Here is a 23,546-nt window from a genome sequence, read left to right on the forward strand (position 1 = left end):
GTTTGAGACAACGGAAATGAGATTTACTGGGAGAAAAGAAAAGAAGGGATGAAAAGAAAAGAAGGGATTTATTGGGATGGTGGAATAGATGAGGAATCATGCGACAAAAATCAGGAATGACTGAGTTGTGTCCTAATGGAGCTTTTCCAGCGGATGTAAAATTGGTTAGGGTAAAAAAGATGGAAATTACCTCGTTCAGGTGATCATATAACCAGAGGTTAGAGCTTCAAAACGAGCGAGGAACGACAAAGAAGTTTGCATCAGGTACTTTTTATTCTGAGTTTTTGAAATCGGAGATGATTTTTCAGAAAGCAAAAAACATGTTAGAAGATGATTCCAGCATTTTGACAGGCCATGTGCAGACACAAGGAGCGGATTTAACAGGGACACGGACTCTGGGCTGCCTGGATGGGGAGGCAAAAGTGACACACTCACGAATTGTTTAGCGTTCATCGGAAAGAAATTGCATAACACCGGCAACTGAACATGTTAAGTGTAAGAAGAGCTGGTGGTGTTGAAATGTGCAGCAGCTGGTTCGACGTGCACTACTACAAATTGTTAATGTACTCAGCTGTTTGTTTTAGCTTTGCGTTAAATCAAAGGCGGTTAGCTCAATCCGTTGGCTAACTGGTTTATGGTATAGAGTGAGAATAACAACGTGGGATTAATTGTCGCACTCTCTCAGGTTGACAAAAGGATCATCATCTCCACTGCTCACGGGGTCTGTAATACAATTGTGACTCGAGTGAGTAGGAATGGACCTGTCGATGTCAAGCATCATTATCATTGCCATCTGTTGCCTTGAACATTTGGTCACAATGACCAGTAACGGGACTGAGTTCGTTTATTACTCACTGATCTCCTCCCGAAAAATCCACGGACAAGATTCGTCCTTATTCCTGTTTGAACCCTCTGTTCTGCACAGCAGCAAAACTATTTGTCATGATTAACCAGATTCGCTGACAACATTCAGTCTACCCTAAGAGATAAATCTAAATCCTTTCGAACGGTTTAACGAGCTGTGTGAGTTTGCAGCAAACAGGATGATCTGAAACGAGTTTGACAGCCTTTCCAAGAATGTAATCCAGTGCAGTGTCAGAGATTTGAAAAAAGTCATCAAGCTAAAATATCACCTCTGTTTCTTGATCCACAGATGGATAATCACTTGGGGAATATGTGCAGTTTTGCGGTTAATAATTGATGCCTTTCCCAAAGACAGAACAATCCCACAGATCAGAAGCTGGAGTTTTAGAATCGATGCTGCTTTATTCGACATTATTCTTCAACTACGCGTCACTCTGATGCTCCAATAATTCCTGATCAACGTCAGTAAAACCAGCTTTAGATAAGGACTGAAATTACAACTGCGGCATTTTAACACACTGTTCAGTGCCATGCGCTGATCAGTTGCTCCACTGGAGCCCACCGGCAGCAAGCGGAAAAGTGCCCTACTCGTACCTCTGGGACCTTCGACCCGCATGTTCTGCTTTTGCTGCAGTTCTGTAATTAATGCTAAGGCAGAGGAGGAGGAACTGATATGGACCTGTGAGTTTTCGGGCATCATGTTCAGGAAGTGGGACACGGAAAAATGTTGCGCTAATTAGACTTGATTGAAAACTGGATCGCCGTGGGTCGCTGCGCTGTTGATAGACAATGTTATATTATCGCTATCACAGTGCTTCTCAGTCAGTCGGCTTCAATTTGGCACAGAATTCGATTCAACGACACTTCACTAACTTCCTTCTTCAAGTTCCTATAGACGACATGAAACATACTGCACTCATCATCAATCTTCATCATGGCTACATCCAAGGACATGTTGCACAGTTTTCATGAATACTGAAGATAGAAGAATGTTATGCAACAGTAAATTGAATTTCAGTTTAACTTGTAAAGTCATAACAATCCAGAGAATGATACCGAATATCCCAAATTCATGTTTATTACCGTGGCCAGAACTCTAGCCAGGCAAAGGGGAAATCTGTCCCTGAATCCCCAATATCCACACGGCTGTTTGCTCCATGTGCCCAGTTGGAAACCTGTGTGATAGAGCGCCTGGGAGAATCCTCCACTGTCTGATCTAAAGTTGCAACGGGAGCTGTGTATTCCAGCTGTAAGAGCAGTGGGTTAAAGGGGAGGACCTTGGTATTCCGTGGTGTAGATTAACAGGGTCCTCATCATGTTATTGTCCTCTGTCAGAAACAGCACAGACAGAGAGGAATAAGAGGGGGCCATTTCGCTCGCCAGCGCTACCCTGCCATTTGATGTCATCATGGTTAACCGAACCGTCAATGTCTTTTCCCAGCCCATCCACATTAACCTGTCGCCCAAAGGGAAAGAGACACTGAATGAACCGAAAAACTCTGCACCTGTGAGAGGGAAATGCGTTTAGAGACAGTGGGCTTCTGCAGTGGATTTTGTGAATGAGAGGCCGATTCTGGGCTGATCAAGTTTCAAGTGATATGATTCCCTCGAAACTCACCACCCAGAAAGTGAGGAATCTTCTCTGGTCAGTAGCAGGGTGGAGAGGTCCAGACGATGGGAACTGATGATGAATCAGCAGAACGATCATTCATTCAGCTGAAATCCAAACTAAACTCCGATTCTGGTGGGACTCAAAATCACAAACTTTGAATCACAACCTTAACACTGCAGTAGAAGTCCAACACATCTTTCATTGTGCCGCAGAGCTGTACTAGCCTCCATTCTACTGCACTTAAAGTTAGGGTGTTCAACTCATTCATCAAACGTCTGTTTATCCTCGCCCCAGTTTACAGTACTTGGTCCTCATCCGTGCATGCTCTAGCTCCTCAAGTATTCGGCTAAGTACTCCTGAAGCATTTTAATGACTCCTAGCTTCACCACACGTTCAAATAGTGAGTTCCAGACAAACGACACTCTCAGGATGTAAACATTCTTCCTAAACCTATTCTGAACATTTTCTCCCTAGCGTTTCATCTATATCCCTGGTTATTAATCCATCCCATAAGAAGTTTATTACTGTCACACATATCTATCCCCTTTCTGTGCACGTTAATCAATTCCTCTCTCAGCTTTCTCCGCTGTCAGGTAAAGAGCCCCAGTCGAGCTCATCTATCTTTGCAGTGGCGTGAGAGTAGTGCTTTCAAAGCACAGCAGGGAGGCAGCATCCGAGCAGCAGGACAATTGATGTGTCGGCCATAAGCCCTTCATCAGGAATGAGACTTTTGAGTCGGAGTTGAGGGAGGGGAATGGGAGTGGTGGTCAGGTAGCGGGGAAAGTGATAGGTGGATGAAGGTGAGGGAAGTGGTGGTAGTTCAGAGGGGGGATTGTTGGCCGTTTCCAGAGAGCAGTGCCTAATTGGAGGCTTTGCACTGGGATAATGTGGGGGGAGGTGAAATGAGGAAGCTATTAAAATACACACTTTGCCCGTGTGGTTGCAGGGTCCCAAGGTGGAATATGGGTCGTTCTTCCTCCAGGTATCGGCTGGTAATAAAATGGGGGTGGCTTGTGCCAGAAGCAGCGATTATTTTCTCCTCAGATGCTGTCTATCGTACTGTGCTTTTCCAGCACTACACTCTCGACTCTGAGCTCCAGCATCTGCAGCCCTCACTTTTGCTTATCTACACAGGGGGAATGTTCGAGCTCAGGAACCATCTTGGTAAATCTCCTCTGACCACGCTTCCGTGCAAACACACGCTTCCTGAAGGCTGCCGATCAGAACAGAATAAAGTTATCCAAAGAAGCAGAAATAACGGAACAAAATCAGTAGGTCCAGTGCATCTGGGGAGAGATTTTCGAGCCAAATGATCCGCCTTTGGAACGAATGGTATGTGTAGGTGGGGCAGGAATGTGAAAGAAGGTGGACAGGGTCTAAAATGATTGAACTCGATACTGGTTATTGAAGATTGCACGGCGTCTCAGCAGGAAATGACGTTCCGCTCATCCAAATCGCGCTGTGCTATGCGGGAGCTCTGCAGCAGACCAAACTGAAATGGATGCATGGGAAAACAGTGCGATGTTGCAGTGACAGGTACCTGGCAGCTCAGGGTCTTATTTTGCTTGCAGATAGAACGAAGGTGCACACACGTTTGTCACCCACTCCGTTTTTCTCTCCCCAGTCTGGACGAGATCACATTGTGAGCAGGAAATGCAGTTTGCTAAATTGAATGATGGGCAGATAAATCACTGAAACTTACACAATGAGGAGAGACATCATAAACGATCAGCATTGCACCTTCTTGGATTTCGTGGAATGATGCCATATGGGGAAGTGCTGGAAGACGATGGAGTACAGAGAGAAAGTTTCTTGCATTGTGCCGGTATTCAGTGGTATGAGCTTGTGGGGAAAGGGCAGAATGTATATCTTCCTGTGCTACATGCTTTAAATAAACAGCTCAATCCGGAGCAAAAGCATTTAATGATTTTCATTCAAACACTGACAGAAGGTACAGCTTGCAGAAGTCACGTGTTTGCGCTATCACTGTCACTCTGTCTCCCTGAGAGCATCAGTACTCCCCAGGTTGATTCAGATAGAACAGTTCTTTCTGTGACATGTCCCTTCGAGAATGGAAGGACAGGTGTTAATAACCCGTCCTTGGAATGGAATAACTGTATTGCTCAGTAACAATCACTGAACTGTCCGTACTCCATTTCAAATAACTTTACCCATAGCCTTGTATGTCTTGGCATCACAAATTCACATCCGAGTATTTCGGAAAGTTATGGGGATTTCTGCCTCTTCGATCCTTGCATACACTGTATTCCAGTTTCAAACACCCACTGTTTGAAAACGTTTTTCCACGCCTCTGACCTTAAATCGATGGCCAACCGTGGTCGAAGTCTCCATCAAAGTGTAACATGTACTTCAGTCTATTCTATCCATATCCCTCAGTACATTTTACATCTTAATCATGCCCCCCCCCCCAATCTCCTCTGCTCTAAGAAAAACAACTCTAGTTTGTCCTTTCGCACTTCTTTAGCCCAGACAATATCTTATCAAATCTCCCCCGCATCGTTTCCCTTTCTACTACATCCCTGCTGCAATGTAAATTGCGTAACTACACACATTGGTCTCGCTTGAGCCGAATGAACAAGTGAAATAGATAAGGTGAAAATAGATAAGCCCCCTGGGCCTGATGGCATTTATCCTAAGATTCTCCGGGAGGAGATTGCAGAGCCATTGGCCTTGATTTTTATGTTCTCGTTGTCTACAGGAGTAGTGCCAGAAGACTGGAGGCTAGCAAATGTGGTTCCCTTGTTCAGGAAGGGGAGTAGGGATAACCCTATTAACTATAGGCCGCTGAGTCTCACTTCTGTAGTGGGCAAAGTCTTAGAGAGAATTGTAAGGGATAGGATTTATGAACATCTGGATAGGAATAATGTGATCAAGGATAGTCAGCATGGTTTTGTGAAGGGCATGTCGTGCCTCACAAACCTTATTGAATTCTTTGAGAAGGTGACTAAGGAGGTGGACTAGGGGAAAGCGGTAGATGTGGTGTATATGGATTTTACTGAGGCGTTTGATAAGGTTCCCAATGGTAGGCTAATTCAAAAAATACGGAGGTATGGCATTGGGGGTGAGTTGGGGGTTTGAATTAGGAATTGGCTGGCTAGAAGAAGACAGAGGGTAGTAGTTGATGGTAAAGGTTCATCTTGGAGTGCCGTTACTAGCCGTGTTCTGCAAGGATCTGTTTTGGGACCATTGCTGTTTGTCATTTTTATAAATGACCTAGAGGAGGGGCTAGAAGTTTGGGTGAGCAAGTTTGCGGAGGAGTTGTTGACAGTGAGGAAGGATGTGGCAGGTTGCAGCGGGATATAGATAAACTGCAGAACTGGGCAGAAAGGTGGCATATGGAGTTCAATGTAGCTGAGTGTGAGGTGATTGACTTTGGTAAGAATAACAAAAAGATGGGGTATTGGGCTAATAGTCGGATACTTGGTAGTGTGGATGAGCAGAGGGATCTTGGTCTCCATGTACACAGATCTTTGAAAGTTGCCACCCAGGGAAATAGTGCGGTGAAGAAGGCATATGGCGTACTGGCTTTTATTGGTAGAGGAATTGAGTTCCGGAGTCCTGAGATCATGTTGCAGTTGTATAAGACTCTGGTGCAGCCGCACCTGGAGCATTGTGTGCAGTTTTGGTCGCCATACTATAGGAAGGATGTGGAGGCACTGGAACGGGTGCAGAGGAGGTTTACCAGGATGTTGCCTGGTATGTTAGGAAGATCGTATGAGGAAAGGCTGAGGCACTTGAGGTTGTTTTCATTGGAGAAAAGAAGGTTTTTGGGGTGACTTGATAGAGGTGTTGAATATGATTAAGGGTTTAGATAGGGTTGACCGTGAGAACATTTTTCCACGTATGGAGTCAGCTATTACGAGGGGACATAGCTTTAAGTTAAGGGTTGGTAGGTAAAGGACAAATGTTAGGTGTAGGTTCATTACTCAGCGTGTCGTGAGTTCATGGAATGCCCTGCCAGTAGCAGTGGTGGACTCTCCCTCTTTATGGGCATTTAAGCGGGCATTGGATGGGCATATGGAGGATAGTGGGCGAGTGTAGGTTAGGTGGGCTTGGATCGGCGCAACATTGAGGGCCAAAGTGCCTGTACCGCGCTGTATTCTTCTATGTTCTATGTTCTATGAAATAAATGATGCGCAATTCGACAAAAGACTGGTGTTTTTTGAATAAAGTTTATTTTCCTCAATGCTGCCCTGTGCCCTTTTCCTGAGCCTGATGTTTCAATAATCTCTGGTCCATGTCAGTAAAAGCTGCGACATGAGGAGTGATCTCACAACCGCGGTATCCAAATGGATCAACTAGTTTGAAGATCCCGATGGTGAGCCTTGGGCATGGTCACACAGCAACAGTGAGTGGACAGCAGCAACACCAACTGCACGGGGTCAATGTGAAAGTAATTGTAAGGGAAATGGGAGGGGGGACTTAAAGGAGGTATGTGATTGCGGGAGGGAGGGAAGACTCCGAGAAGGGGTGAGTCTGAATCCTGAAATATGACTCACAGAGATGTGTGCGAGAGAGAGAGGTTTGGTGGCAAAGTAATCATAATCTCTGAGAATGTTTTCATGTAAAATCAACTAATTTCTTTCTGTGTGTTCTCTGCATGAGTCACAAGGAATAAAATGCAGTGACTCAGATTCGTACGAGCTTACTGCAGCCACAATGCAGAATATTTTATCATTGAAACCATTACTGAGTCATGCAGAGACACGCGTTTAAAAACAACAATAATTACAGTGACAGAAGATATGTTAGGAAGAGTAGCAGATGTACAACAGGAATATTAGGCGAGGGATAGCAGACATGTGGAAATTCAGAATTGGCTGAATGTTAAATTCGATATCCTCAGACGCTGTGGTGGTTCCATCGGACTGCATGTTGAAGACTGTGTTTGATGAATTTCGAGAAACAAAATGTTTCAGGGGATAGTGCGAGATATTTTTGCAATGTATGTTTCAATAACAATGAGTTTTTAAACTTTTGCTTCATGAACTTACCCACACAAGGAAATACCCATTGCTGCAGTCAGTAACATAACCCCTGTTCCTAGAACCAGAATCAGGCAAACTTTGTGGCTCAGCCACTAATATCAAATCGGAAGTGGGGGCGAAAATGAGCACGTAAAGCTATTCTGTGGCACCAGTGACATGATTGGTAAAGGTGCGGACATTGAGTCATAGAGATGTACAGCATGGAAACAGACTCTGGTCCAACCCGTCCATGCCGACCAAATATCGCAACCTAATCTAGTCCCACCTGCCAGCACTCTGCCGATATCCCTCCAAACCCTTCCTATTCTTATACTCATCCAAATGCCTTTGAAATGTTGCAATTTTACCAGCTTCCACCACTTCCTCTGGCAGCTTATTCCATACACGCACCACCTTCTGTATGAAAAGGTTACCCCTTAGGTCTCTTTTATATCTTCCCCTTCTCAACCTAAATCTATGCCCTCTAGTTCTGGACTCCGCGCCACCAGCGAAAAGACATTTTCTATCTATTCAAGCGAGTGAAATGCTGAGGATGGGAGTGCTTCTGATCAAAGGCGAGGTGGAAGGGCATCTTGGTCTCAATTTATTATATTATTAAGATTCAGCAGCAGCATTAATCAGCACTGAGGATTGGCTCAGAGGAAGCTTACTGAAGCCTTAAGTGAGAGACCAATGTATTGAAAGCATTCTAAGAGATTTTCCTCAACAAAACGGTAATTTGTTACTTTGACAGTAAGAACTCATTTTGCTCACATCGTCTCCACATCAGTCTCTTGCTCCAGTTAACACTCCAATCCATTGTACATTTCTTCCATTCCAATACAGGAACGCGTAGTATTCGCTCTCCATCTGGGATAATCGAAATTGACAATGTCATTCTTTGAATGGAGAAATGCAGCAGGGAGTTGTAAGTGCAGCGGCGATCTATTGGACTAGTAATTTTTGAAGAATGGAACGTGACAGCTGTTGTTATTTGAATTCGATGAACAAAATCTGGAAAATGAACCCAACCTCAGGAACAGAGACAATGACTTTAATATGCAGAAAACTCATTCATTCATGTCCCTTCGAAAGGGGAATCTGCTGACCATAATGAGTCCTGCCAACAATGTGTCTCCAGACCCACAACAATGTGATTCACCCATAAATACCCTCTGACTCAGTTGAAGGTGAATTACGAATGAAGAACTAATGGTCTTCAGACCAATGATAACAACTTTTCGTGGGAGAATAAGGAAGCATAAACATACATGGACAACGGGGGAAATGGGAATCGTGCCTGTGTGGACTCGAATTCAAACTAAATAGACAAAAGGATACCCGCAACGCCAAGAAATCAGGGCCATGGGGTGACTGCTGGAAGGGATTCAATTACCCGCTGAGGTGTAAACTCACTTGCTCAGTCAGAATGCGCACAGATCACTCACCACACCCATATGTGAGAAGTGATCACTCCGGAGAACAACTGACAGAGTGAACAACAAGTTTCCAAATTACAGTAGGAGTTCGATTCTGCTGTTATCGCATCTGTTAACCCCAACCAGCAATGAACCATGTTTGTATGCGTGTTTCCAGTGGAGTTCCACTGTTTTTTGATGTAGACCAATGATTTAGACTTAGTTGTAGGAGCCATGATTCAAAGGTTTGCTGATGATTCAGCAATTGGTCGTGTAGTTGACTATGACGAAGAATGTCAGAGACTGCAGGGATGTATCAATAAGATGGAAAGGAAAAATAGCGAATTGCATTGAATTCAGACCAATGAGTGTTAAAGAAACTGGGGAGAAGAAACAATAGCAATGAGTATTCTGTGTGGTGTCGACAGACAAAGTGATCTTGGAGTGGACATTCATGATCGCTGAAGATCAATGGACAGGGGAATCAGTTGGTCGGAAGTGCGTACTGTAGATGCTGGAGATCAGAGTCAAGAGTTGTGTGGTGCTGAAGAAGCACAGCAGGTCAGGCAGCATCCGAGTTTCAGACAAAAAATAACGCTTTGAGCAAAAGGCCTTCATCAGGAATAAGGCTTGGAGCCTCGAGGTTGGGGAGATAAATGGGTGGGGTGTGGTTTGGGAGAATTTAGCTGAGGCAGCAATAGGTAGATGGAGGTGGGGATAAGAGTGTTAGTTCAGAGAAGAGGTTGGAGTGGATAGGTGGGAAGGAAGATAGACAGGTGGGATAGGTCAGTAGGACGGTGCCAAGCTGGAAGGTTGGAACTAGGGTAAGATGGGAGGTGAGGGGAAATGAGGAAACTGGTGAAATCCATATTGATGCCATGGGGTTAAGTGTCATGAGGCAGAAGATAAGACGTTCTTCCTCGAGGCGTCTTGTGGTGAGAGAGTGGCGGTGGAGGAGGCCCAGGACCTGCATGTCCTCGGGAGTGTGGCGGGGGGAGCTGATGTGTTCGGTCACGGGGCATTGGGGTTGATTGTTGCCGGTGTCCTGGAGATTTTCTCTGAAGTGTTCTCCGAGAAGGTGGCCCCATTGTCGAGGAAACTGCTTCAGGAGCAACGGATGCAATAAATGGCAAGTGTGGAAGTGCAGGTGAATCTTTGATGGATGTGGAAGGCTTCTTTGGGTCAGTGGGCGGAGTTGGGGGTGAGTGGTCGCAGGTTTTACAATTCCTGTGGTGGCAGAGGAAGGTGCCAGGAGGGAAGGGTGGGTCATTTGAGGGTGTGGACTTGACTAGGTAGTCATGGAGGGAATGGTCTTTGTGGAAAGTGGATAGGGGTAGGGAGTGAAAAGTATCCCTGGAGGTCAGTGTTACTGATTTTTTTTTAGAACCCCACTAACTCCCACAGCTGTCTGAATTTCAACTCCACCCGTCGCACCTCCTACACCAATGTTATCCTGTGTTCCCAACTCCTCCGCCTCTGCCGCATCTTCTCCAAGAGGACCAGTTCCACAACAGAACACAGCAGATGGCCTTCTTCTTTAAAGAACGGAAATTTCCCTCCCATGTGGTTTGAGATGCCCTCTAACGCATTTCATCCATGTTCTGCACGTCCATCCATGAACCCCATTTCTCCAAACACAACAAGGCCAGATCAAGGACAGAGGAAAGTTCTCAACTTCCATTCCACCAACCTTCACAAAAATCACATCATCCACCGACATTTTCGCTACCTCTAAATTGACCCAAACACCAGGGATATATTTCCCTCCTCAAACCCATTAATTTTCCTCAAAGACCATTCTCTCCGCGACTACCTAGTCACGTCCATGCCCTCAAATGACCCACCAATCCCTCCCAGCACCTTCCTTTGCCACCGCAGGAGTTGCAAAACCTGCACCCTCATCGTACCCCTCACATCTATCCAAGGCTCCAGTGGAGCCTTCTATATCCATCAAAGGTTCACCTATGCTTCCACAGATGTCATTTGTTGTATCTGCTCTTCCAGATGCGGTCACCTCTAAATTGGGGAGACCGGATATCTTCTCACAGAGCACTTCAGAGAACATCTCCAGGATACCTGTAAGAATCAACTCCACTGACCTATGGCCAAACATTTCAACTTCGCCTCCCACTCTCCTGAGGAAATGCAGGTCCTGAGCCACCTCCATCGCCACTCCCTCACTACCCAACGCCTAGAGGAAGAACGCCTCATCTTCTTCCTCGAGACCCTTGAACCCCATGGCATCAATGTGGATTTCATCAGTTTCCTCATTCCCACTCTCTCATCTTACCCCAGTTCTAACCTTCCAGCTCAGCACTGTCCTCCTGACCTGTCCAACCTGTGTATTTTCATTCCCACCTATCTATTCCTCCTTCCTCTCTGACATATCACCGTCAACGCCCACCTCTATCCACCTACTGCACTCTCAGTGACCTTCTCCCCAGACCCACGACCTCCCATTTATCTCTCCACCCATAGGCTGCCTGTCTCATTCCTGATGAAGGGCTTTTGCCCGAAACATTGATTTTTCCTTAGATGCTGACGGACTTGCCTGTGCTTCTCCAGCACCACTTTCATCTGGAAGGGAATACGTTGATTGAGAGGGATTTTGGATTTTTCTGTTGTTGACCACAGACTGTTGCAGCTAGTAGAACTTTAGCAAACGCCAGTTTAAGGAATAGCTAAAGGCCTGAGCACAAGTCTGATGACGGCATTAATCAACATTTATAAAGTTTTTAGATTAAAGATGGAGGGCTGTAGTATGCAACTTTGCCCATCAAGACTGATTCACCACTCAATGAGTATATCATTGATTCCTATCAAAGTCAGGCTGCTATTGGCCTTGGAGGGGAACTTGCAAATGGTGACGTTTCCTTCTATGTTCCAACCTTGTCCTATTAGTCAGTACAGCTGTTCAGATTTGAAGTTTCGGTCAAAAATTTTCGGATGACTTATTCCAGTGCGTCGTGTAGTTGGTGCACTCTGCTGCTATTGTGCCTTAACGGTGAAGGGAATAAATATTCAGGTATTGAATCGGGTACAATCAAGTGACTGCATTGTCGTGGATGGTGTCCAGTTCCTTAAGTGTTGAAGAAGTCACACCCATCTCAGCAAATGGAGAGAGTTCTGTTCCACATCTCATTTGTACCTTGCAAACGATGTAGGATTCACAGAGCAATGAGTTGAGTTTACAATCTACCAACGGACATGTTTTCGTTGCTGGAACTGTTTCTATAGCCGGTCTCAATCCTTTTTTCCCAAATTCTAGCTCCGTGGACGATTACACAGGGGAACTAGGTTACAGTAAAGCCATTGAATGTCAATGGAATGTGATTAGGTTTTCATTTGTCAGATTTATAATTACTCTATTTCTTTGTTGTGTGCACCAATCTGATTCCAATCGCTAGCTGATTTCAAGTTCCAATTCTCGTTTGTGCTTGAAATTTCAACCGTTGCCTCACATAAATTTCTCTAACTGCCTTATTAATATGTAAGGACGGTATGAGGGACAGCAGAGATTTACAAACATGGTGCCAACCTTGTATAAGATGGAGCTCTATAATCACATAATAACAATTATAAACGTTCAATATTCGTGGGATCTTGACAGGGTAGATACGGTCAGGTGGTTTGCCCTCTGGTATTAGGAGAGCATCAGAGGACATGAACTCAGACTTAGATATTGCCTATTTAATTCAGAAATGAGGAGGAATTTCTTTGCTCAGGGCCCAGTGATTCTGTGGAACTCTTTCCTCAAACTGTTGTTGAGGCTGATTTGTTGTGCATTTTCAAACTGTGCCAGACAGATATTTAACCAGAAAGTCGATGAAGCATTATCGAGGTTAGGCAGGAGAATGGAGGTGAAGATTATCAGATCAGCCATGAGTTCGTTGAATGGCGGAGAAGATTCGATGGGCTGAATGGCCGACTCCCAATCCTATATCATTTGATGTAACGCCTTATTTTATGGATAAGTTTAGAATTCTGAGGGGATGGGATGAAGTGATAGAAAATGTTTCTCAAACTGATCAGACAGATCAGGAACTAGGCTCATAAACTGATGAACATGAAATGTGCTGTGGCTTGGAGGCATAAATGGCACTGGGCACACCGCAGATGGGTATGTGCAGACGCTGTGATTGCTAAAGAAAATTCGTGGATCTTATGTGGTTGCCAACTTGGTGACCACGCTGGATGATTGATCGCGGTATGATTCACACAACAAAAGATTGTGGAAGAATGAATGATTTGTTTCATTGTAAAAGTTTTCTGCAGTTCCAATTCAATTGACTGTTTAAAATACTGATCAGAACTTTGTGTGGAATGTTACATTAAAATTCACAATCCCACTGGATAAACTATTGCAACCGATCTCTCCTTATTTGTTTCACTTTCATTCGATGTAAATTCATAGAAAGTCAAGATGGAATGAAAGGAGGAAAGAAACGTTACACTCCTTTACATTATCCCAATCTAACTTACAACAGAATCAAATTGCTTTATTTCGACATCGATTTATCACAAATCTCCACTCCAATGAAGTGCAAGAGCAAGAATCTCCATCCAATGTACATTAAAGATGCGAGGCACAAAGAGAAACCACAGCTGTGTTTGATAGAAGTAATAGCCAGAGTCGGATTCAAATCCACACATGCGCAATGGAAGAGCAACCCATCGCCTTCACCGCTGGGCCACTTCAGCCCATGGCAAAGGCGCTCACATGTGACCACATCAAGATTACGTATGGTGCACCGAGAAGATAAGAAATTCCCTGAGCGGAATCGAATCCACACCATGATGTTTCTGCTTTCAGCGGAATAGTAATACCAGCAAAATCCAAGGGATTGACCTCATCCTTGGAAGGAATACCCTGTCCTTGATTCATTCCGAGTCGGAACTGTCTCAGAATGAACCAGCAAACATGAAATTCCCGTCACATTCACACACACATTTAGTCTTGACACATAATTTCTTCAGACAGTTTCTCTGACACGTGAAGAAGTATATATGGTCAGAGAAGTGAAGGTGATGTTTTAGTTCGATGGGCTTTCTCATATGGTTGAACCTGAAGTGGATAAAATTCCCAGAAATGCAGTGTTGTTCGTTTCATTTTATTAATTTTGCTGCAACTTCACTCTGTTCATTGCAATGATCGGAAGTAAATTGGATTTATGTGATTGGAACGTTTAATGTTGCATTCAATTTTGATCCGAGTTTATTTCAGCTTAAAGAAAATACTTATGAGATAAACAGAAGGTTAAACTACAAAACAAGATGCCAGTTTTGAGTCTCAGTTACTTTGGCAGATTTCATTGGGTATCAAATGAACCCAATATCATAGTGATTGTCCTCCCATCTTTAAACCATGGGATTAAAGCAGGAAATCGATCTCTAAGAGACGGGTCACTTCCTGTTCATTATGGAATAGCTTTCCTTGACAATATGCAAAATCTGCTCAGTTCCATTTATAATGCTTCATTTGAAATATGAATAGAAATCTTTCAAAACTCTGAGGTTTTTTTGCTGAATCTTACTCAGCTGCATACGTTTCCGATATTTCTTTGCATCTGAAGTCATCCAAATTAGACATTGTTTCCTCGCATCTTCTACCCCCCCCCCCCCCCCCCACCCCGCCCCCTCCCCAACCACACACCACTTTTACACTTTTACCTGGCTACAGGCTGTCTCTCTCCGGGTGAAACACCCTGCTTGCGTGACTCTAAATGTGCCTTTCCAAATGTTTTGGAAACGGATTCTCTGAGTGACAGAAATTCTGCTCCCATCATTTCTTTGTCCTACATCGATGGTTTTGAATACCTGACGTTCAGAAATATACGAACTTGAATGAGTGAATTTACCACTTATTTACTCTCTCCAAACCTCAAATACCCCGGAAAACTTCCATTCGGTTTTACTTGGTTCACTTTCAAATTTTCCAACACACAAATAAATAAACTTTCATCCCCACTAAACGCCGTCAGCATCGTCTCTATTGTCTTAGCAGCCCAATAAACGCTGGCAGTGTCTTCGCTGATAGAATCACAGATTCCCAAGAATGCAGAAAGTACAGTTCAGCCAATCGAGTCTGTAGGGACATTCTGAACAGCACCTCATCCAGACCGAGCTCCCTTCTCTATCCCCGTAGGCGTCCGACTTGTGATTTCAAATAAACCTTTTGGAATAAAACCTGCCATCATGTGACTGCTGACCTTATCACTGCATTACCCATGGCTAATTCACTTAACATACTGAATTCAATCCGTGGACACATCAGCATAATTTAACATGGCCAATCCACCTAATCTACAGACTTAACAGCAGTGCGAACCACTGAGCAAATGTACCATCACATTGAAAACGATCTGTATCATGTGTAATGGCTTTACACACTGGTAACTCCGCCTCGTGAAAGCAAGCTGCGCCCACCAACCTGATTTCAATGCATCCAAACGCGGTTCTACGCTGTACAACCTCATTAGTGCTGCTGGGAATATTTCTGCACTCAGATCTGAATGGGTTTGCTCTGTTTTCTTCCTCAGATTCTTGCTTTAAATAAACACATCAGTCAGGAACAACTCTATATAATGGTTTTCATTCCAACACAAACACAATGTGCAGTTTGCAGAAGTTACATGTTTGCACTTTCACTGACATTCTCTCTCCCCAGGAGCTGCAGTCCTTCTCCAGCTGATTCAGACAGCACTGTCCTTCCTGTGCCATATCCAATCGAGAATGGAAGGCCAAGCATTAATAACCTCAGTGGGGAACAGAGCGACAGGTTTAAAACCTTTACGATTCCCTCAGTGGAGAATTGAGCCCTGTGACAGGCGGGGACACTAACCACGATACTGTGGAGGAGGACAACTTCGAAGGAAGCCCTTCAGCCTGTTGTGGCCGCACTTGTCCAACGCAACTGCTTAACGACCTGAATCAAGTTTTCCATTGTTTAGCCCATAGTCTTATATGGTTTGGCATCGCAAATTAACATCTCAATTTTTTTAAGGTAAGAACGATTCCCGCCTCTCTGACCCTTTCCGCATATCTACTCTAACCTTTCTACCTTTTTCCGAAATCTCTTGGCCCCAGTGTTCGATCTCTCCATCAATAAGAAACGCTTCTTTCAACCTATCCTATCCATATCCTTCAGCATTTTGTACATCTCAGTCATGTCTTCTCCAATCTCCTCTGCTCAGTGACAAACTACCCCAGTCTGTCAAATCTCTCCTCATAACTGAAACTCTTCATCCCAGACAATATCCCAGTGAATCTTTACTGCAACGTTCCCAGTGCGATCACATCCATGCTGTACTGTGAATTTCAGAACTGCACACAGTAATCTAGCTATAGTGGAATGAACTCTTTTTCTATTCTGTTACAGTATGAGGGCGTCGCTGGTTCGGCAGTATTTATTACTATCCCTAATTGCACAGCGGGCAGTTGAGACTAAACCATATTGTAGTGAGTCTGAAGTCACATGAAGGCCCGAGCAGGGAAGAATGGCAGTTCCATTCCTTAAAGGACGTCAAATGGTTTTGATTTTTCAACAATTGAACATGGTTACATAGGTGTTATTAGATTCGTAATTCCAGATATTTAATGAATCCCAATTCTAGCACCTAGCATGGTCGGAGTCAATCCCGGGTCCCTGACGTCTGAAATAACAGTTCAGTGCTTAGTGGTAATAGCGCTCGGCCATTGCAGAAAAGCAGTGAAACTGATCTTATCCAATGAAGTCGCTTTTCCCCGATACTGTCCCGTGCCATTTTCCTGAGCTTGGCCACCCCCCCACTCCTCCAATAATCCCTGGTCCATGTCGGTAAAAGCTGCTACATGAGTATTGATCTCACAACAGTGGTAACATAGAACATAGAAGAATACAGCGCAGTACAGGCCCTTGGGCCCTCGATGTTGCGCCGATCCAAGCCCACCTAAACTACACTAACCCACTATCCTCCATATACCTATCCAATGCCCTCTTAAATGCCCATAAAGAGGGAGAGTCCACCACTGTTACTGGCAGGGAATTCCATGAACTAACGACTCGCTGAGTGAAGAACCTACCCCTAACATCAGTCCTATATCTACCCCCCCTTAATTTAAAGCTATGCCCCCTTGTAATACCCGACTCCATACGCGGGAAAAGGTTCATACTGTCTACCCTATCTAACCCCCAATCATCTTGTACACCTCAATCAAGTCACCCCTAAACCTTCTTTTCTCTAGTGAAAACAGCCCCAAGTGCCTCAGTCTTTCCTCATACGATTTTCCTTCCATACCAGGCAACATCCTGGTAAACCTCCTCTGCACCCGTTCCAATGCCTCCACATCCTTCCTATAGTATGGCGACCAAAACTGCACACAATATTCCAGATGCGGCCGTACCAGAGTCTTATACAACTGCATCATGACCTCAGGACTCCGGAACTCAATTCCTCTACCAATAAAAGCCAGTACGCCATATGCCTTCCTCACCGCACTATTTACCTGGGTGGCAACTTTCAGAGATCTGTGTACATGGACACCAAGATCCCTCTGCTCATCCACACTACCAAGTATCCGACCATTAGCCCAGTACCCCATCTTTTTGTTATTCTTCCCAAAGTGAATCACCTCGCACTTAGCTACATTGAATTCCATCTGCCACCTTTCTGCCCAGCTCTGCAGCTTCTCTATATCCTGCTGTAACCTGCCACATGCTTCCTCACTGTCAACAACTCCTCCGACTTTCGTATCATCCGCAAACTTGCTCACCCAACCTTCTAACCCCTCTTCCAGGTCATTTATAAAAATGACAAACAGCAATGGTCCCAAAACAGATCCTTGCGGAACACCGCTAGTGACGGCACTCCATGAAGAAACTTTGCCATCAACTACTACCCTCTGTCTTCTTCCATCCAGCCAATTCCTAATCCAAACCTCCAATTCACCCTCAATGCCATATCTCCGTATTTTCTGCAGTAGCCTACCATGGGGAACCTTATCAAACGCCTTACTAAAATCCATATATACCACATCTACCGCTTTCCCCTCATCAACCTCCTTCGTCACCTTTTCAAAGAATTCAATAAGGTTTGTGAGGCACGACTTGCCCTTCACAAAACCATGCTGACTATCCTTGATCACATTATTCCTATCCAGATGTGCATAAATCCTATCCCTTACAATTCTCTCTAAGACTTTGCCCACAACAGAAGTGAGACTCACCGGCCTATAGTTACTAGGGCTATCCCTACTCCCCTTTTTGAACAAGGGAACCACATTTGCTATCCTCCAGTCTTCTGGGACTACTCCTGTAGACAAAGAGGACATAAAAACCAAATGGATCAAATGGTCTGCAGGTCCCGATGATGGGGCTGGGGCACGTTCACCCAGCAACAATGACCGCAGCCACACAGACTGATCAGTATCAATGTGAGAGTCTGTATTAGATTCTGCAATGCCTTAGTGAAATAGGAAATGATGAAAGAGCAGCGCTCCGAAAGCTAGTGCTTCAATTAAACCAGTAAGACCATAACCTGGTGTTGGGTGATATTTAACTTTGTACTCCAAAGTACAACGCCGGCATCTCCAAATTAATGAAATGGGACTATGGGACGGAAATTTCGGTTAGTGGTCGGAGGAGGAAAGAAATCTCTGAGAACGGGTGGATTTGAATTCTGACATATGAAGTACAGAGATGTAACCGAGCAGAGCTTTAAGGAAAAAGAAAACATCACCTTGGAGAAAATCACCATGTTAAAACAACTGATTCCTTTGTGTTTCACAAAAGCCTGGGACACATAGAGCAATTACTGTCGTGACTCGGATTCAAACCGAGGTTGCTGCGGCCACAACACAGAGTACTAATCACTATACGATCACGGCACCCACCGATGGACACACTAACCACTAGCAATAAGTAAAGTATCATTAGAAATGCTGGGCAGAGCACCAAATGCAAAATATCAGTGCTTAGCGAACAGTGGCAGATATATGGGAACTCAGAATGGGCTGACCGTTTAACATCGGTGCCCACAGAGGCTGTGGTAATTCCATCGTTAATGTACTGAAGGCTGAGATAAATAGATTTCTCCAAAGCATTAAAGACTCCGGGGACATTGCAGCTCTTGTTACCTGCACAACCACCAATATCATTTATGGTATCCGTTGCTCCCGGTGCCGTCTCCTCTACATTGGGGAGACTGGACACCTCCTAGCAGAGCGCTTTAGGGAACATCTCTGGGACACCCGCACCAATCAACCACACCGCCCTGTGGACCAACATTTCAACTCCCCCTCCCACTCTGCCGAGGACATGGAGGTCCTGGGCCTCCTTCACCGTCGCTCCCTCACCACCAGACGCCTGGAGGAAGAACGCCTCATCTTCCGCCTCGGAACACTTCAACCCCAGAGCATCAACGTGGACTTCAACAGTTTCCTCATCTCCCCTTCCCCCACCCCACCCCAGTTCCAAACTTCCAGCTCAGCACTGTCCCCATGCCTTGTCCTGACTTGTCCTACCTGCCTATCTTCTTTTCCACCTATCCACTTCAACCTCTCCCCCGACCTATCACCTTCATCCCCTCCCCCACTCAAATATTGTACTCTATGCTACTTTCTCCCCACCCCCACCCTCCTCTCACTTATCTCTCCACCCTTCAGGGTCTCTGCCTTTATTCCTGATGAAGAGCTTTTGCCCGAAACGTCGATGTTACTGCTGCTCGGATGCTGCCTGAGCTGCTGTGCTCTTCCAGCACCACTGATCCAGAATCTGGTTTCCAGCAACTGCAGTCATTGTTTTTACCAAGCTTTTGTTGAAATGTATGCTTCAATAGCAATGCAGTTTAACATCGGCTACTTCACGAGTTTCCCCCAGAAGGCAGTAACCACTGCTGCCACATAGTCCCAGTTCCTAGCCCCAGAATCAGAGGAACTGAGTGGCGCAGTCGCGAAGATCCAACTTGAAATCGAGCTGAGAATGAGGTCGCAGAGATACTCAAGGGCTCAAGTGACACAACCGGAGAATGCACGATATTCCTATGATGGTTTAGAGGCGCAAGCAATTCCGAGGTTGGGAGTGCTCCTGGTCAAAGGCGGGGCAGAAGGGAAAATGTGTTCCCGTTTATAATAACAGCAATCTACAGTGCATCTTGCTGAGACAGCTGAGTGCCACAACTGTAGCGTGGGCAGCTGGTTTGAAGTTTAATTTTGCCTCACTATCACCCAGTTCCCTGGAATGAATTGCTTTTACCATTTCTATTTCCAATTGTTTGATATCTCCCTGCAGTCTGCGGCTTTCTTCCTCATGGTTAATTGCATGACTAACTGTTGTATGATAAGCACACTTCTAAATCACGGCCACTACAAGTCAATATGAATCATTGATCTATATGGGAAATCAGTGGGACTCACAGCAGGCATGCTTCGTAGGTTTGCAGACGACACCAGAATTGTAGACAGTGAGGAAGATTATCTAAGTTTCAAACGGATCCTAATTCAATGAGTCGTTGGACTTAAAAATGTAACATGGAGTTCAATCTGAATAAATGGCAGGTATTGCATTTTGGTATAACAAAAAGAATATGGCTTTGCGTATGTTGGAGAACACGGAAGCTCGGTGTGCAGGTACATAATTCCTTGTAGTTTGCATTACCTACAGAAAAGGTGGTTCAAAGGTATTTGACACACTTCTTTTCATTGCTCAGTCCTTTGTGTATACTAGTTGGGACTTTATGTTGAAATTTTGCAGGACATTGATGAGGCCTCTTCTGGAATTTTATGTCCAGTTCCGGTCACCCAGTTGTAGGAATGATATTATTTAGCTGGAGCAGGTTCAGAAAATGTATACAGGCATGTTGCTCTGTGTTGCAGGTTTGAGTTATAATGAAAGGCTGGATAGGCTGAGACTATTTTCAGATTCGAGATTGGGGTGCTGGAAAACCACATCAGGTAAGACAGAATCCGAGGAGCAGGGGAATCATTCTTTTTCGCGCAAGTGTCGTTCATCAGGCTCTTCCCAGAAACGTCGATTCTCCTGCTCCTCAAATGCTGCCTGACCTGCTGTGCTTTCCCAGCACAACACTCTCGACTCTGATGTCTCATTTGCAGCTCTCACTTTCTCCGAGTTGAGAGTGTTTTCACTCTAGGTTAGGGGTTTGAGCGGCGACCTGACAGAAGTTTATAAATTATTGAGAGGTAAGTTAGAGTTAACGATAGATGCCTTTTCCCAGGATGGGGATTTCAAGGCGAGAGGGCATATGTTTAAGATGAAAAGAGAGATGTTTTTTTTTAAAAAAAGACATGTGAGGCTTTTTTTAGGGAAGGTGTTTTACGTGTGCAATTAACTTGCTGAGGAAGTGATGGATGAGGGTACCTTTGCAACATTTAAAGGACAATTGATTCCAAACACGAATGGGAAAGTGGGATTTTTAAACTAAATTTATTCATGCCTAGTACATCAGTTATTTCCCAGAGGACATTTAAGAGTCAACCACGATATTATCCATCTGGAGTCTCCTGTGGGACAGAGCAGATGAATATGAGAGTTTGCTTCCCGAACTGGCATGAGTGAATCAGATGGGATTTTCCACATAACTGATGCAGGTCATCACGAGACTCTTCAATTCCAGGTGCGTATTGAATTCAAGCTCCACTATCTGTCATACCAGGACCTGAACCCTTTGTCCCCAAAATATTACCAGGTTTTTTTTTGATTAACAACACAGTAATAAAACTACAACGGCATTATAACCACTCAACGGATACAGGAGGAGGCAGATGGGACAAGGTTAGTTTGGCAGGATGTTCAGCATGGATTGGTTGGACTGACGGGCCTGTTTTCATGCTGTATGACTCTATGATTGACGCTATGGAACAAATAGCTGGTTGGGATTAACAGCAGCACTGACAGCATAATCTAACACCTGATGGGATATATAATCCTGCTGGAGGCTCCGGAGGTTGTTTTGCTTATAGATCCCTTCCCACACACTTGACTGGTGAACGGTCTCTCCCCAGTGTTACTGATTAAATGAGTTTCCATTTCTGTAGTTAATTGAATCCCTTCCAGCAGTTCCCACATTGCTCTGCTTTCTCTGTGGTATCAGCGTCCTTTTTTCTACCCAGGGTGAACGATCCTTTCAAATTGTGTCCCCACAGATACAAATCCCGTTTTCCATGTTGTGAATATGTTTTCATTGTTTCTCATTCACCCACAGGGTGTGAGTATGACTGGTCAGGACAACATTTATTCTTCGCCCCTCGTTCATTACTATCTGGCTGCACCACAAACCCGGGTGCCATCCCAGCCTCGGGTAACTGTCTGTGGGCACTCTGCACATTCTCTCTGTGTTTGTGTTTTTATTTCACCCTCGAAGCAAAGATGTGCCAGTTACAGGTATCAACAATGGAAAATGCAGGCTTATGGGATAGGGAATGCCGTGGGGTCTGGTGGGATGCGCTTCGGATGGACGTGTGGACTGGACGGGCCGATTAGACTGCTCCCCCACACAGAGGAGATTCTTGGATTAAGGGTCAGCTCATGTTTTTTTCTGGTCCTGGAGTCTCTCGTAGGCAGGACTGGGTGAAGATGGTAGAATCCCCTGCATAAGAGACATGAATGAATGGGATTGCAGGAAATTAAGTCAGGATCTCTGTTCCTGAGGTCAGGCTTGCATTTCAGGTTTTATTCGTGGAACTTAAACATCACCGTTTCCGTGTTCCAATCGCCAAGGATGACAAGTTTAAAATATCACCCCAATATCACATTCTCCAGGTTGAAATTTGCCTGTGTGGAAGAAACTGATACTGAGCTGATGAGAGCATATGTAGCTGCCACCGCCAGTGTCGGAAAAACAGATCCAAATAGCAAAATCATCTTTTCAACCCACCACTGCAAAGTTAAGGGCTCAACACGCCCCAGTTGTGCCACTCAGCTCTCTTAGAAAGATGCACCGGAAATCGCTATGATAGTATAAATGGGGACAACCATTCTCTTGAGCAGGACCACACTCAATCTCGGAATTCCTTGCGCCTCTATACCATCCTAGAAGGACAGCACGCTCACCTGTTGCATCACTGGAGCCAGAGAGTAACTCTGCGCACTCATTCCCAACCCAATTTCCGGTCGGATCTGGGCGGCTGTGCCGATGTTAAGCTAAAATGCTCTTGAAGAATACATTTCAACAATATCCTGTACTGTCCCCGAGACTTTGAAGTTTTGTCGAAATCGATCAATCTCAGTTTTCAACATTCTCATTCAAGGGATCTCCACAGCCTCTGAGGACATCGAACTGAAAGATTCAGCTCATTCTCAGTTCCCACATGTCTGTCACTGTTTGCTGAGTACTGATAATGTACACTTGCTGTTCTTCCGAATATTCCCTCTGCAAGCATCCAGTTCTGTTGTTGCTGTGATCGTGGTTGTCGGTATTTTGCATTGTGACCACAGCAACCTCGATTTGAAACCAAATCACGGCACTAAGTGTTCCCTCCGTTGTTCTTTTTGTGACACATGCTAAAAAATTAATTGTTTTACCTTCAAATTCCGCTCTCTTACATCTCTGCATTTCATATATCAGGATTCAAAAAGACCCGTTGTCGGAGATTCCTCTCCTTCCCACGATCATTAAACCTCCTTTCCATCCCCCCCCCCCCCCCCATTTCTCTGAGGCAATGCACAATCTA

The sequence above is a fragment of the Chiloscyllium plagiosum genome, unplaced genomic scaffold (assembly GCF_037043375.1).
Source record: "Chiloscyllium plagiosum isolate Xiang-an unplaced genomic scaffold, Cpla_swu_hap1 HiC_scaffold_42, whole genome shotgun sequence".
NCBI classification, from domain to species: Eukaryota; Metazoa; Chordata; class Chondrichthyes; order Orectolobiformes; family Hemiscylliidae; genus Chiloscyllium; species Chiloscyllium plagiosum.